The following is a 16812-nucleotide window of genomic DNA, read 5'->3' as shown; positions in this document are numbered from 1 at the left end:
TGTGGAACAGAGAAAAATGGTGAGATACACAGAATGAAAGATAAGACAAATAAAGTTAGAAGCACAAATGACATAAATTAAACCTTCACACCATTTGGAAGACAAGGATTTGAGCTCCTTAAAGATAGCAATAAAGCGGGTAAAGATAGCGGCAGTACAGATTGTGCAAACTGGCAAAAGACATCACAAAACTGCCAACAATTACGGTTAACGACTGTCCCAGAATGTCTCAAGGAGAAAAAAAAAAATCAAATTAAGTGAAGTCCAAAAGATCAGAAAGGGGCTAAAACACTCAATTAGTTTTTGTTCAGGAATATCTGAGGATGACTAATCCCCCTCCCGGTTAGAAACTTAACAATGGATACATGTCAAGAATAACTTCAGATCGTTTCAAGCCGTCCAGATAAATTTGGCGGTAATTCAATTCATTTGAAATAAAAGAAAAATAAACATCTAGTAATGTGTCTTTCCAAAAACCGGTTAAATAACGAATATTGAAAATTGAAAGAAAGGATGGATAATGTCTGGGGTCACGTAGCGGATGGAGATGGCATCACGTTCTCCACCACATTCGATTCTGTACAAAAATTTTACCATTTTGCACAAAGAAATATACATCTCTAAGAAAAGCTAATGCCTCTAAAATTAATCAGTGGAAATTGACTTAAATGGAATAACACAGAAAAAGTTTCGGAAGGAGAGTGAAAAACTTTGTTCAGTATTTTCATTGAGCTATTGTGAAAATTCTGTCTCGTTACTCTGATATTTGTGACCTGTGAGAATGTGTATGCTTGGTCTGTGAATGTTAATATCTCTCTGCTACAATTTATCTTCTGAGAAAGTAACCTTGGGTTTATAATCTGGAATTTTAGAATAGGCTCCAGAATTTTTTTTACTTAACTATAGAAGCCCGGTGTTTCTAAGACACCTCATGTAGGAAAGAATAGCTGTTTAAGCGTAAAAATTAATTCCCAGTTTTAAAATGAAAGAAAACACCGTTTGAAATTAGAGTGAATTTAATTCCATGATTATACAAGCTGAAACATTTTAGACTATGATTACCTTGTTTTTGATGGATGGACATCGAGTCAAACGTGTGTTCGAGTCTGGCCCAGGCCAGTTGGGATTGTGCTGGGGTGTGATCAGATCGCTTGGGACTGAAATGAGATAGCATACCATGGACGATTTTGTCGCCATTTTAGAGAGAGAGAGTTAAGAGAAAGCGAGAGAAAGAGAGACAGAGGAAGGGACTGAAGGAGAGAGAGAGAGAGAGAGAGAGAGAACCAGAGACAGAGAGAGGGACTGATAGAGACAGCGAAAGTTGAGAGAGCGAGTCAGGGAGAGGCAGAGACGGAGAGGTAGGCAGATAAAGAGAAAGAGTGACAAGAGTTCCAAAGACAGACAGAGTTACGTAGAGAGGGAGAGAGATAGACAAGAGAGAGAGGGAAAGAATTCATACTTCATTTTTAGACTTTGACTTTAAAAGTTATGTTTCAAGCTGTGATTATTTGAAAGCTTTAAATTGTCTATGCATTGCCTTTAAAGATTATAGTTTGAGTACAGTTAACAATTTTTTCTTTTCAAAGGCTATCATTGGCATTTCCAGAGTAATTTTGATACACAAGGAATTTTAATCAGGGTGCAAAATCACATATGTAAGAATAAAAAAAAATTAGTTTTATGGTGTTCAGTGGAAGTTGGGATAATTGAAATACATATGACAAGTTGCAATGCATATGACATATGATCAAGCCGGTGTTTTATTAGTTCAGGGTTAAAACTTCCCTGACACAAATAATCATCAGTAGGGTAAAACTAACCTGTCTCACAATGCAGATGTTTTAATTATGAGATTGCAGAATTAAGTAGAAATAACAGATGGGTAAATAAAATATGTCCATGATCATGTTAGTCTGGGAAAGAACGATACAGCGCAAAATTGGTTCAGTCAGATATTCAATAACATATTGTGTTTGATATTTCAAAATTAGTTTGGAAATTAAAACTTCAGAAAAGTAACTGATTAAAGCAACTCCATAGAGAGCACATATCATTCTGAGACTTGATAACGGGAATTTGGCAGCAATCCAACTTTTACTCCCAGTCCATTTGAGTGTAAAATATTTTAAAAACGTTTAGAGATGCGAATGGCATCAATCCAATTTATCCACCCACTATACGCCCCTTTTTGTCTCTGCAAGAAAATTAACCCTTTCAACAAGCTTTTGTGTATAATCCAGAAGATGTCTTGACCCCCCATGCTGGGTTTGCCGGTGAGCTCTGGCCTTTTTAATTCTGATAAAGTAATGAAAAGTCCACACAGCTGAAGATGCATTTTAATTGGAACTTACAAATCATAAGTTTTGAATTTTCAGATTTTTTCAGATCAATTAAGCCACTCTGTCCCATGCAGAATGGATCGTTGGTGTTAGAACATAGAACATATAGTGCAGATAATTACAAGTATCCAGCAGAGGGCAGCAGAGCTTCTGATTGGCTGTTCCGGGGAGATTTGCATACGTGCAGTACGGTCAGCGCAAGTTGAAGGTGTACCTGCGCAAGTGACCCGAGGAGTTCGAGGGAAGGCAAGCATCCAGCAGAGGGAAGCAGAACAGAGCTTCTGATTGGCTGTTCCGGGGAGATTTGCATACGTGCAGTACGGTCAGCGTAAGTTGAAGGTGGTTTGTAAAGGGGCTGTTCGAGTGGTAGCTTTACCCGAAACACTACTTACGTAGTGTCTCCCACCCATCCTCCTCTAACCAAAAAAAAATGGTCTGTCCATCGGATTGCTAAACTAAAGTTTTTTTTTAGTTTTTAGTAGTTGGGGAGTTAGTTCAGTGGGAATGGAGGCTAGGACAGTTGAATGTTCCTCCTGCAGAATGTGGGAGGAAAGGGTCACCTCGGGTGTCCCTGCTGACTACATCTGCGGGACGTGCACCCAACTCCAGCTCCTCGAGAACCGCTTTAGGGACCTGGAGCAACTTCGGATCATTCAGGAGGCGGAGGGGGTTATTGAGAGGAGTTATAGGGAGGTAGTCACACCTCAGGTAAAAGAAGAAGGTAGATGGGTTACCGTCAGGGCAGGGAGAGGGAACCGGCAGGCAGTGCAGGGATCCCCTGTTGTCGTTCCCCTCTATAACAACTATACCGTTTTGGATACTGTTGCGGGGACGACTTACCAGGGGTAAGTCTGTACCTGTTGCTCAGAATGGAAGGGAGAAGAGGAACAGAGCACTTGTCATTGGGGACTCCATAGTTAGAGGAACAGACAGGAGGTTCTGTGGGAACGAAAGAGACTCAAGGTTGGTGTGTTGCCTCCCAGGTGCCAGGGTTCGTGATGTCTCTGATCGTGTTTTTGGGATCCTTAAGGGGGAGGGGGAGCAGCCCCAAGTCGTGGTCCACATAGGTACCAATGACATAGGTAGGAAGAGAGATGGGGATTTGAGACAGAAATTCAGGGAGCTAGGGTGGAAGCTGAAAGCTAGAACAAACAGAGTTGTTATCTCTGGGTTGTTACCCGTGCCACGTGCTAGCGAAGAGAGAAATAAGGAGCGAGAGGAGTTGAACACGTGGCTACAGGGATGGTGCAGGAGGGTTTTGGATTCCTGGATAACTGGGGCTCATTCTGGGGTAGGTGGGACCTCTACAAACAGGATGGTCTTCATGAACCAGAGGGGTACCAATATCCTGGGGGGGGAGATTTGCTAGTGCTCTTCGGGGGGGGTTTAAACTAATTCAGCAGGGGGAACCTAAATTGTAGTCCCAGTGTACAGGATGTTGAGAGTAGTGAGGTCAGGGATAGGGTTAAAAGTTCGAAAGAGGGCACTGGCAAGCAAGACTCTGGTTTGAAGTGTGTCTACTTCAACGCCAGGAGCATCCGGAATAAGGTGGGTGAGCTTGCAGCATGGGTTGGTACCTGGGATCTCGATGTTGTGGTGATTTCGGAGACATGGGTAGAGCAGGGACAAGAATGGTTGTTGCAGGTTCCAGGATTTAGATGTTTCTGTAAGAACAGAGAAGATGGTAAAAGATGGGGGGGGGGGGGGGTGTGGCATTGTTAATCAAGGAAAGTATTACGGCGGTAGAAAGGATGTTTGAGGCCTCGTCTACTGAGGTAGTATGGGCCGAGGTTAGGAACAGGAGAGGAGAGGTCACCCTATTGGGAGTTGTCTATCGACCTCCGAATAGTTCCAGAGATGTAGAGGAAAGGATTGCAAAGATGATTCCCGACAGGAGCGAGTGTAACAGGGTAGTTGTTATGGGGTACTTTAACTTTCCAAATATTGACTGGAAATACTATAGTTCGAGTACTATAGATGGGTCAGTTTTTGTGCAGTGTGTGCAGGAGGGTTTTCTGACACAGTATGTAGACAGGCCAACAAGGGGCGAGGCCACATTGGATTTGGTACTGGGTAATGAACCCGGCCAGGTGTTAGATTTAGATGTAGGTGAGCACTTTTGAGAATCACAATTCGGTTATGTTTACTTTAGCAATGGGCAGGGATAGGCATGTACCGCAAGGCAAGAATTATAGCTGGGGGAAAGGCAATTATGATGCTATTCGGCAAGATTTAGGATGTATAGGATGGGGAAGGAAACTGCAGGGGATCGGTACAATCGAAATGTGGAGCTTTTTCAAGGAACAGCTACTGCGTGTCCTTGATAAGTATTTTTTTTTAAATAAATTTAGCGTACCCAATTAATTTTTCCAATTAAGGGGCAATTTAGTGTGGCCAATCCACCTATCCTGCACATCTTTTGGGTTGTGGGGGCGAAACCCACACAGACACGGGGAGAATGTGCAAACTCCACACGGACAGTGACCCAGAGCCGGGATTCGAACTCAGGTCTTCAGCGCCGTAGGCAACAATGCTAACCACTGTGCCACCGTGCTGCCCTTCCTTGATAAGTATGTGCCTGTCAGGCAGGGAGGAAGTTGTTGAGCAAGGAAACCATGGTTTAACTCAATCCCCCTACTGATAAAGGCTAGCACACCATATGCCTTCTTAACAGCCCTATTAACCTGGGTGGCAACTTTCAGGGATTTATGTACCTGGATGCCGAGATCTCTCTGTTCATCTACACTACCAAGAATCTTGCCATTAGCCCAGTACTCTGCATTCCTGTTACTCCTTCCAAAGTGAACCACCTCACACTTTTCCGCATTAAACTCCATCTGCCACCTCTCAGTCCAGCTCTGCAGCTTATCTATGTCCCTCTGTATCCTATAACATCCTTCAGCACTATCCACAACTCCACCGACCTTCGTGTCATCTGCAAATTTACTAACCCATCCTTCTACACCCTCTTCCAGGTCATTTATAAAAATGACAAACAGCAGTGGCCCCAAAACAGATCCTTGAGGTACACCACTAGTAACTGAACTCCAGGATGAACATTTGCCATCAACCACCACCCTCTGTCTTCTTTCAGCTAGCCAATTACTGATCCAAACCGCTAAATCACCTTCCTTATTTTCTGCAATAGCCTACCGTGGGGAACCTTATCAAACGCCTTACTGAAATCCATATACACCACATCAACAGCTTTACCCTCATCCACCTGTTTGGTCACCTTCTCAAAAACTCAATAAGGTTTGTGAGGCATGACCTACCCTTCACAAAACCGTGTTGACTATCGCTAATCAACTTGTTCTTTTCAAGATGATTATAAACCCTATCTCTTATAACCTTTTCCAACATTTTACCCACAACCGAAGTGAGGCTCACAGGTCTATAATTACCAGGGTTGTCTCTACTCCCCTTCTTGAACAAGGGGACAACATTTGCTATCCTCCAGTCTTCCGGCACTATTCCTGTCGACAAAGACGACATAAAGATCAAGGACAAAGGCTCTGCAATCTCCTCCCTGGCTTCCCAGAGAATCCTAGGATAAATCCCATCTGGTCCAGGGGACTTATCTATTTTTTACACTTTCCAAAATTGCTAACACCTCCCTCTTGTGAACCTCAATTCCATCTAGCCTGGTCGACTGAACCCGAGTATTCTCCTCGACAACATTGTCTTTCTCCAGTGTAAACACTGACGAAAAATATCCATTTAACGCTTCCCCTATCTCGTCTGATTCCACACACAACTTTCCACTACTATCCTTGATTGGCCCTAATCTTACTCTCGTCATTCTTTTGTTCCTGATATACCTATAGAAAGCCTTAGGGTTTTCCTTGATCCTATCCGCCAACAACTTTTCGTGTCCTCTCCTCGCTCTTCTTAACTCTCCCTTTAGGTCCTTCTTGGCTAACTTGTAACTCTCAAATGCCCTAAAGGAGCCTTCATGTCTCATCCTAACATAAGCCTTCTTCTTCCTCTTGACAAGTGCTTCAACTTCCTTAGTTAACCACGGTTCCCTTGCTCGACAACTTCCTCCCTGCCTGACAGGGACATACTTATCAAGGACACGCAGTAGCTGTTCCTTGAAAAAGCTCCACATTTCGATTGTAGATGTCAGAGGCAGTTTCTTTACTCAGAGAGTAGTAGGGGTATGGAACGCCCTGCCTGCAACAGTAGTAGACTCGCCAACTTTAAGGGCATTTAAGTGGGTTTTAGGTTAAACATTCAGGAATGGCTGGCATGACAGCAGCACATGTGGAGACTTGTGATGACTCTTGAGATCTCAGAACCACTAAAAGCACTTCAAGGTGCTTGAACATCATTGGCTTGAACATCATTGACGGCATTACTAGGCCAGCTCCAAACTCAGTATCTCACCATGGCTCGACAGAACAAGTATGAGATTTATCTGTTGAACAATCCAAAGCTCCAATTCCACCATTGCACCACTATTAATCCTGCAAATTTTCTCACCAATCCACCCCTTGAGCAAGAACACTCTGGACACGATTGCATGTCACTTATAAAGGAAGATTCACCTTTCAGGGAGGACCTGCCCCTCTTAACGACCCAGACCTGACCATGTTCACAGATGGAAGTGCTTCCATCAGCCTTTGAAACCCCATTCTCAGCCCAACAAGCTGAGTTATTTGCCCTAATTCACGCCTGTGTCCTCGGAAGGAATTTAAGGGTGAATATTTATACAGACTCTAGATATGCCTTTGGAGTCACGCATGACTTTGGCCAATTATGGAAAAATAGAGGATTTATGACATCCACCGGTAACCAAATTTCACACAAGGCATTAGTTTCTCACTTGCTACAGGCCCTGATGTTGCCCAAACAAATGGCGGTTATAAAATGCACTGCCCATACATCGGGTAAAACCCCCAACAGCTATAGGAAATAGACAGGCAGACCACCAAACCAAAGAAGCTTCCCAATGGAAGGAGATGGTGGTGCCAAAAAATGAGTCAGACTAAAAGCTCACCAAGCCAGTCTCCCTCGGAAAAGCCAAAGCCAACTATTACCGACGTTGTTAAGTTGCAGGACGCTCCTAAAAGTCTGAAAGAGTTGTGGGAAGAATTGGGGTGTCACTATGATCACGTAAAGTTAAGTTGTGGGCCACCCCGGCAGGACAAACTTGTCTGACCGACGCCTTGGCAGCCTGGGTCACTGAATGTGTTCACTTTACAACTCATTGTGGTGCACGAGCTGCGGGTGATATATTGCTGAAGACTTGGTGGCATCCAAGCTGCAGGAAATAGCACAAAACATTAGCAGTCGTTACCTGGTATGTCAGCAGTATAACCCTGGAAAAGCAATATCCTGTGAAATGGGTAAAACCCCGTTACCAGAGGGTCCCTTTGAGACACTCCAGATGGATTACATTGAGTTGGAAAGATGCCAATGTTATAAACATGTATTGGTTATTATTGATGTATTTAGTAAGTGGAAAGAAGCTTACCCCACTGTTGATAACAAAGGTTCCACGGTGGTAAAAGTTTTGATGCGAGAAATTGTTCCTAAATTTGGGATTCCACGTCGATTAAACTCTGATAATGGACCTCATTTTGTGGGACAGATCAATAAGGAATTTTGTACTCAGCTGGGATAAAACAACAATTACATTGCATACCGACCCCAGGCACCGAGAATGGTAGAAAGGACTAATCAGACATTAAAAACAAAACTGGCAAAACTATAGGCAGAGACTAGAGCCACTTGGCTCAAATGATTGCCTATTGCCCTCTTCCAGATAACTGCAACCCCGGCCGGAAAGACATGACTGAGTCCCGCCAAAATTCTATACGGCAGACCCTTTCGCACCCCCTGGGATCAAGAAAACAATGACTACTGAAATGGCCAACTATGTGATAACCTTAACCAAGGTGTTGAAAGGCCTCCATTCAAAGGTGCGAGCCGCTTATGAGGAAATACCTCCCTTCTGTCACTATTAATCTGGGAGAGTATGTCCTGTTTCGCAATCGGATTAGGAAAGGACTGGGGAAAAATGCCTGAACCTACATCCATCATTGTAAGGCCTTAAAGTAAAATGAAAAGTAACCTTTTTGTTTCCAAGCCCTAGGTTATAGTTCCACCCAACCTGCAGGATGAAGTACCTACTTACCACCATGATCCTGATGGGACTCTTGGAGACAAATGGGGAGGCCAAGCAAAGAACCTGTGGAGGCAGCGGAAAACGAGTCCATCACCTGTGTCGGGACAACACTTTACGCTGCATCAACAACGACCCCGAGGAAGGAGGATCCTGGAATATGACCTCGGTGGATGGATGTTCGACCTACGTATGACGACCGCACCAAACCCTGCTCCTTAATGGAAGAACTGAAGGAAGATTGCCCTGCCATCGGATTGGATGTAGATGGGACTATAGTTGTAAAAACAGGCATAGTACCGCCAGTACAAAAGTATAAGGGAGAGATGTGTTAGTGAAGAACAACCCTTATAGGCAGGAAAGTGAAAGGGATCAAACATTAACCCTTCAAAGGACAAGGCGTAACGTAAACGAAAGGCAGAAAAGGGAATTACATGTAAACACGTATCTGGGCGGATCATGGGGGTCTTATCTGGTGCATGGATTAATGGTCCTGGAAGTTGTAATACTTATAATAATCATGCTTAGCTTCCTAATGAAATGCTTGTGTAAAAGTGTCAGTGAAGCAGTAATTCCTCAACAGTTAATACAGCAACATGACGTAAGCCTAATAGATGAGAAAGAAGATGCAGAGGGAAGGAGGAAAATTATAGAAGTGCAGTTAGAATGGGAAAGACTGAGGCAAGTGGCTATGGATTAAAAGTTATGAAATGATAAAAGGGGGGAAATGAGAGTTTGGCTCAAGTTAGAATCAGAGCATGATGGGAAATGGAATGAGAGTTTGGTCAAGTCAAATCAGAGCTTGATGGGTAATGGAATGTCAGGTTTGTATACCAGCTTTGTGAAATGAATTTGTTCCTGTGAGAAGGCGTTATCACGACCTTGACTGTCTGTGAGAATCTGTGGTGGGAACGAAACACAGCCGGGGGAAGATTCACTCCTTAGGACTTTTTGATAAAGAATTACTATGCTATGAAACTAACTGTATTACTAATCATGGGAAGAAAATAATTACTTAAAGGAGGGGCGTAATGAGCTAATTGTATTACTAATGATTGAAAGCTTGATGGGTTTTGTAAGAATATACAGTCAACTGTAACTGAGAGAAGTTTGCTTTTTCACTTGCTGTAACTCAGTTACACTTGTGCTACAGCCCTGCGGTAAATAAACGGTTCTTTTAAGTTATCTGGTGTTCGACTGATGATTACCTCTGGACTGCAAAAATTTAGTATTATCAGATGCAGCAATAATTTGTCAGTTAATATACATTCTCAAATATTTCAAATCTTCACAGCTAAACAACATTACTTATATTGTCATATATGCTATTCTTAAATGGCATTAAAGTATCTCTGAATATTTTAGTGATAGAAACACTTTAGGCCAGGCAACAAGCCTTTTATGAAGCATTAAATGTGCTGTGTTGATATTATCAGAGCGTCTTTGAAAAAAAATTGCAGACGCATTTGTACTGTCGAGTGGAGAGTGATGAGCTTTTTGTAATAATATAAAATCCTCATAGCACACCTGATCCATTTGATATTGAAGGTCAACCAACCTGCAAAAGGCTCAGGTGATAATTTGAGAAAGATGAGCAAATGACATCATATTGATAATGGCAAGTTGAAAAATATCCATTCTGGTGGTCACGTAGATCAAATGCTTTTTCAGCAAACTCAGTACATTGGGCAATGTTTATCCATGAATAAATCAAATCAGAATTAATCCTGGCTGTATTTTCTGTAAAAATAAATTCTGACTATATAGATATGCATATTTCCTTAGGGGTCTAATGTCACAAAAGTGCGCTTTCTGTAAATAATTTGATATCTCTGGAGCTGGTTTTGCACACTGAACTTTTAAATGGGACATTTTATAGAAACAAAGGGACTGACTTAAAATGGCTGCCAATTTATATCTCTGTGGCAACATTCCATTTCTATGGAAGCCCCAGTGGTGAGGACTTCCCTGGAGGTGAGAAAAGTTTCCTATTGCATCCAAATGAATGAATGAACCATTGAGGAGTTAATTACTGGAACATTAAAAATGAATCACCTTGGTTATCAGTGTCTAAGTGGAACAGTGGCACACATGAGCTGTCAACTCCCTTTTAGGATACCCAACTGACATGGAGTGATCATGTGATACAAGCTTGTGCATGAACACTTGAATTTAGGATTTGGTACAGCTATACGAGCAGCTGGAATGACGAGCTGTCTCACTCGCTCTGCAACAGTCCATCAAAGCTTTAAATCCTGTTTTGCTGAATTAAAAGTATGCCTACATTCTACAGCAGAAACAAAACTATTGAAATCCATTGAATTTCAACAACTACGTTTCCATTAGAAAAGGGGTCACATCAGCCACGACTAAACAAACTGCCTCAGCTGAAGAACCAATACCTCCAGATAGTGAATATTTATTCCCTTTTTTAAAAAAATCTGCACTTCAACTTGTAAAGTTGTGTTTTTTCTAAGTGTTTGTGGTTTGAGTGCCTGTCAGTGGGAAGTATAATAATAATTTTTATAATAATCTTTATGGTCACAAGTCGGCTTACATTACTGTGAAAAGCCCCTAGTCGCCACATTCTGGCACCTGTTCGGGTATACAGAGGGAGAATTCAGACTGTCCAAATTACCTAGCAGCACGTCTTTCAGGACTTGGTGGGAGGAAACCAGAGCACCCGGAGCAAACCCACGCAGAAAGGGGGAGAACGTGAACAGTGACGCAAGCCGGGAATCGAATCAGGGACCCTGGTGCTGTGAAGCCATAGTGCTAACTTTGCTGCACAAGTAGGATGTAGTTATACATTAACTTTTTAATATTTTTACTTGAGTGGGTTATAGCATAATAAAACTGTGTTTAACTCAAGGAAACCTGCCTGGTTTAATTCTGAGAAACTTACAGTCAAGTCCATACTGAATTGGCAGCACCGCATCCTTTTTAAAATTCAAAACTTATGCTTCTTTTTCTATGGAAATATTTTTATTTTTAAAAAAATATTTTTATTAAGGTTTTGCAGAATTTTTCATAATAAAACAGTAGTAACCATAATAACAAAACAAACTAGAGTGAACATTCACATAGTGCAAAAAGAGAATATACAATAACAATTAAACAGACATTACCCCACACGACCCAGTCTTCCCACACCATCCTAATGAAGCACTCACACCACCCCCAACGGATTGCTGCTGCTGACATTTTAATTTTCCCCGAGAAATTCGCTGCCACCTCCAAGAGAGCCCTAGCGTAGACCCTCTTACGGCAAACTTTATTTTCTCGAGGCTGAGAAACCCAGCCATGTCGGTAACCCAAGTCTCTACACTCAGGGGCTTCGAATCCCTCCACATTAATAAAATCCGTCTCCGGGCTACTAGGGAGGCAAAGGCCAAGACGTCGGCCTCTTTCGCCCCCTGAACTCCCGGGTAGGAAATATTTTAGAGGAATTTATAATTTTAACACTTTTCAACAATAACATCCAACAGAACACACATCGAAAATAACCATAATCTCCCCCAAACACAAACCCCAACCAACATAGTTAATAATGACACACTGCCAGCCCTCCCACCATGGGTTTTCCTACCCTTATTGGCTCCCACCTCCGGGCGAACCCCTCAAAGCGAATTTAATTTTCTCAAGCCTCAAAAACCCCACCATGACACTAACCCAAACACCTGGCTTCGGGGGCTCCGAGATCCTCCAACTCAGTAAAATCCGTCTCCGGGCCACCAGGGAAGCAAAGGCCAAAACGTTGCCTTTCTCACCCCCAGGGCTCCCGGGTCTTCTGACACGTAAAAGTTTGCCACCTCTGGACTCAGCACCACCCTCCCTTGCAGGACCTCTGATATGACGTCCGCAAATCCCTGCCTAAAGCCCCTCAGCCTCGGACACGCCCAGAACATTCGCACGACTTACCCCACAACGCCCACACCGGTCCTCCACCTCCTCAAAGAACCTGCTCACCGGGCTACAGTCATACGAGCCCTGTGGACCCCTTTGAATTGAACCAGGCTGAGGCCTGGCACGCGATGAGGTTCCGTTCACTCTCGACAGGGCCTCCTCTCAAAACCCAGCCTCCAAACCCCCCCCCCAACTCTTCTTCCCACTTTCCCTTCACCTCCCCTATTGGGGCTTCCTCCTACTCCATCAGCTCCTTATAGATCTCAGAGACCTTCCCCTCCCCAACTGCTGTTTTCGACATCACCTTGTCCTGTATCCCCCTTTGCAGGAGGCGTGGAAAGCTCGAGACCTGCTTCCGTACAAAATCCCTCATTTGCAGGTACCGGAACTCATTCCCACCTGGCAACTCAAACTCCTCCTCCAGCTCCTCCAGACTCAAAAAACCCTCATCAAGAAAGAGATCCCCAAATCTCTCGATCCCTGCCTGCTGCCATCTCCGAAACCCCCCATCCAGCCCCCCGCCCCCGCCAGAGCGAACCGGTGGTTATCGCATATCGGTGCCCACACCGATGCCCCCGCCAAACCCCCCCAGCTGCCGCCACTGTCCCCAGACCTTCAGAGCTACCACTACTACCGGGCTTGTGGGCAAAACGTCTGCTCTGACCAAACAGAATGTGAATAGAGGAAAACCCAGTCTATCCCTCTCACCTGGTCATAACACCCAATATGAAAAAAGCAGGGTGGTACATCAGGTGAAGGATGCTGCAAACATGGCGTATACTATTGTTATAGACCACATTACTATCCATGAAGACAGCTTTAATTTTGCTGGCTGCCCTGTAATGTAATACTACAAGAACCACAAAGAGGTTGCTTTAGTTCTTCTTTTGCCACAATCAGGTGGGCGAATCACCAAGCAGTTCCACAACTTAAAAGTACTAAATCCTCAAGTCCTTGATCTATGCCAGTATACCTAGATTTCACACGTTTTCAACCAACAGGACTCCAGACTAAGTCTAACGTTCGTACTTCAAACCCACTGAAATTTAAATAGACCCACCGCACACAATGCTGGTTGCAAGCGAGGAAGTGCAGGTCCTCAAAAAGAATTATTGAAATTACAAAGCACAGGATGAGGCAGCATCCCTATCACATTGTCGGTGATATAAATATTATCTGCTAATTTTGCCAATAGCAATGTGCCAAATTAAAATGCAAGAACAGTATTTTAAAAACGATAGAGTTCATTGGGCACTAGAGGAGGGTTTTGTTTAAGGACAAGCGAATTAAGAGTGTCAATCCAAAAGGATTGCTACGACAAAATTCTCTTATCGATATTTCTGGTTACTGTTCAAACGAGGGTACATAAAAAGCCTCCGGGATTATTTTTTTTTTAAAAAAGCAAATTTTGGAACAACAGGGCTGCAAAGTATGGTCAGTCAGCCCATGTACGACGGACGGCGGGTACAAGAAATGAATCGACCCAGACACAAAACTGGAAGAATTTTAAAGACAAACTACACTGAGCCGGTCTGTGTTTACGGATGCTTTAAAAGACATAGTAACAACCCTCGCGACCCAAAATAAATCCTCACTAAAATTTTAAACTGGATCTTCATGCATCATTTTTCCCTCCGATTGTAGACAAATAAAATAGATTTTTCTAAAAGCAGAGGGTAGAAAACGCGCGACTATTGACACTTTCTGCCAGGCTTGAAGTCTTGCGTTTACTTGCTTTCAACGGGAACGTGTGAAAACGAAGAGGCAATGAATACATCGCGTGGGGGGGGGGGGGGGGGGGGAACATTGGGTGACAAATCCGTTTCACGCGGATGCCTGGAAAAGGGGACGGCGACGGGAGGTTTAAAGAGACAATTTGAAAGTAAAATGCCCCCTCGCCACAATCTTTCGTCCTTCGCACATCTCGCACCTCCCGGCCACCTTTTCTTACCTTCGCTGCCTCTGCTCACTCCCGGTTGTCTGCTCTTCATCACATAGCAGACACACGGCCGGCGGTCTTCGAGCCATCCGTCGCCCGGCGACATTTTCTTCGCGTGTCTTCGTTATTTCATGTGAGTGGGGGGGGGTGGGGGGGGACGGTGGATTTTAAATAAAAATTTCCTCCACTTGCTCAGACGCTCGTGATTTTCTTTTTAACATCGTGCACCACCAAGATCAGAATCCTTTCTCTCCCTCTCCCCTCATAGTGATAAATAAATTATCCTCTCCTTTGGAAATAAAAACTCAAGCACCCACTTCTCCCAATCCATCCTACGCTCTCCTGTCGGGAGCAAACTGGCGGGGGCGGGTGCAGAGGGGGGCGGGGCTGGGCGGTCGAAGTACAATAACCGCTGTCGGTCGGGGTTGGGGGGTTGGGGGGGGGGGGGGGGGGGAAGCGAGAGCCACGCCCGCCCGGGGGGTTGCAGCAAGAGGATTGTGACGCTTTTGTTGACTGGCATTTCCTCGCTCCAATAAGAGTCCCACCTTCCGTTGACGGGGGGGGGGGGGGGGGGGGGTCCTGCCATTCAGGTGGTTGGAAAGGGGGCGGGTCTTAAAGGGGGGCGGTCTCGCGCGGCTGGAGGCGGCAGGGCAGGTAACTGCCGCAGGGTTGCAGTGCGCGCGAGGTCTTCGAGGAGTCGATGGTGGCATTTGAATTTTAAAAAAACGGCCGGACGGCGTGTGAACGACGGCAATCAGTTAAGACGTAAATCACTGAATCAATCGAATAGGAGATTGTTAAACGAAAGTTCATATTGTGGTGGCAGGACTGTTTCCAAGCCAATGATGGAGCGTGGGACAGAGGCTGCATGTGGAGATGCAGCTGAGTTCTTCCACACAGCTGCAGACCACAAGCTGCCTTCTCTTGTGGGGGGAAAAGCCGGCGAATGCTGTTTCCAAATAGCAGGATTTTGTTTCTCGGTAAAGGTATGACTGCAGCGCAAGAACCTGCATTCCATCTCCGTCCTCGGCTCACAACAAATAGGCGCAGCCATTCGGCCCATCGAGCCTGCTCTGCTGAAAAGCAAATTACTGCGGATGCTGGAATCTGAAACGAAAGGGAAAATGCTGGAAAATCTCAGCAAGTCTGGCAGCATCTGTAGGGAGAGAAAAGAGCTAACGTTTCGAGGCCGATGACCGTCGAAGCTTTGACAAAGAGTCATCAGACTCGAAACGTTAGCTCTTTTCTCTCCCTGCAGATGCTGCCAGACTTGCTGTGATTTTCTAGCATTTTCCCTTTCGAGCCTGCTCTGCTGTTCAGCAAGACCCTGGCTGATACGGTCGTAGCTCCACTTTCCTGTCTGCCCCCCCATCATCATGGACTCCCTTCTTCTTCCAGCTTAAATCATAGAATTTACAGTGCAGGAGGAGGCCATTCGGGCCCATCATGTCTGCACCAGCCCTTATCCCAGTAGTCCCACCCAACCCTTTTGGACACTAAGGTCAATTTAACATGGCTAATCAACCTAATCTGCACATCTTTGCAGTGTGGGAGTCAAGCACAGAGTTTTAGATTTCTTTTTATTGGAACGAACAAAACACACACAAAAAAAACGAATGCACTTTAATTCACTTAAAGGGGTTGGGGGGTTTGTTGAAGTCCGAAGATAGGGGATCTAAATGTGTATATCGGAGTACAAGTGAGGGAAGCTTTCCTCCGCCATTTCCTCAGTCTTAGGGTCAGAACGACACTGCAGAATATCGCAAGTACTAATAGTGATTCCACAATATAGGATAGGGAATACCACGTTATGAACCGGTCACACCAGGTCGGTGTACTGGTTATTGTCTCGGGGTACAGTGTATGGCAGGGGTGTATAACATTCACGTCCTGCGTGGTAGGGGTCAGGGGGTAGTGTCCACGTGCAACCGGAGGGATCCCGCTAAGATCCAACTAGAGCATGATATTTGTCTTCAACTTTTCTTCTTTCTTTCTTCCTCTTGAGGCTTCTGTGGTTCCGGAGATCTCTGGACACAAGCATAATTTCTGTTATTATCTTGTTTAAGATCTCATATGTCTGTCCTCTTGTTGCCAATTACCCATTATAATTAGTCACCATCTGTGACTCCCTCATTTTTTAAAAACCAAATTAGTGGGACAAGACATCCAAGAAAAAAACTGACACAGTGCGAGCCATCTCGCAGCCTGTGCGATCTACCATCCCAGTGTTCGAGGATGTAAATAGCATCTGGAAGCAACCTAAGGGTTGCCATAAACGAACGAGCTTTGAACTAAAAGTGCCAAAATGGGGTGCGTATGGGCCGCGGCGGGTAAGAATGGGTGGAATCCCCGGGTAGGACGGTGACTAGTGCCGTATGTGCTCTACCCTAGCGCAGCTGACCAGGGGGTCCTCAGGCAGGGCAGGGACCAGTGCCGTTACTCCACTGCGTGAGTGACCGGACAAGAACTGGTAAGAGTGTGGTTGCAGTTATGGCATC

At 44.6% G+C, this 16812-nt stretch overlaps 1 protein-coding gene across 5 annotated transcripts in view; it reads right to left on the bottom strand.

Annotated features, from left to right (window-relative positions):
- The window catches only part of st3gal5 (ST3 beta-galactoside alpha-2,3-sialyltransferase 5), an 85556-nt gene extending 70869 nt beyond the window's left edge, over positions 1–14687 (bottom strand). Inside the window, exons 1-2 of one of the 5 annotated variants that reach the window (XM_038793306.1) lie at positions 14327–14687; positions 1063–1157 (exon numbers count right to left, since the gene is read on the bottom strand). The gene's annotated coding sequence lies outside the window, so the exon portion shown is untranslated. Of the gene's footprint in view, positions 1–1062; positions 1158–12141; positions 12271–12390; positions 12410–14326 lie in introns of those variants that run through there. The other 4 variants (XM_038793308.1, XM_038793305.1, XM_038793310.1 and 1 more) reach the window with 4 other exon arrangements.
- Positions 14688–16812: the final 2125 nt, after the last annotated feature.

Source organism: Scyliorhinus canicula, chromosome 3 (genome assembly GCF_902713615.1).
Source record: "Scyliorhinus canicula chromosome 3, sScyCan1.1, whole genome shotgun sequence".
NCBI lineage: Eukaryota > Metazoa > Chordata > Chondrichthyes > Carcharhiniformes > Scyliorhinidae > Scyliorhinus > Scyliorhinus canicula.
Note: the sequence above shows the minus strand (reverse complement) of the source record. Positions and strands in the feature narration are given on the sequence as shown.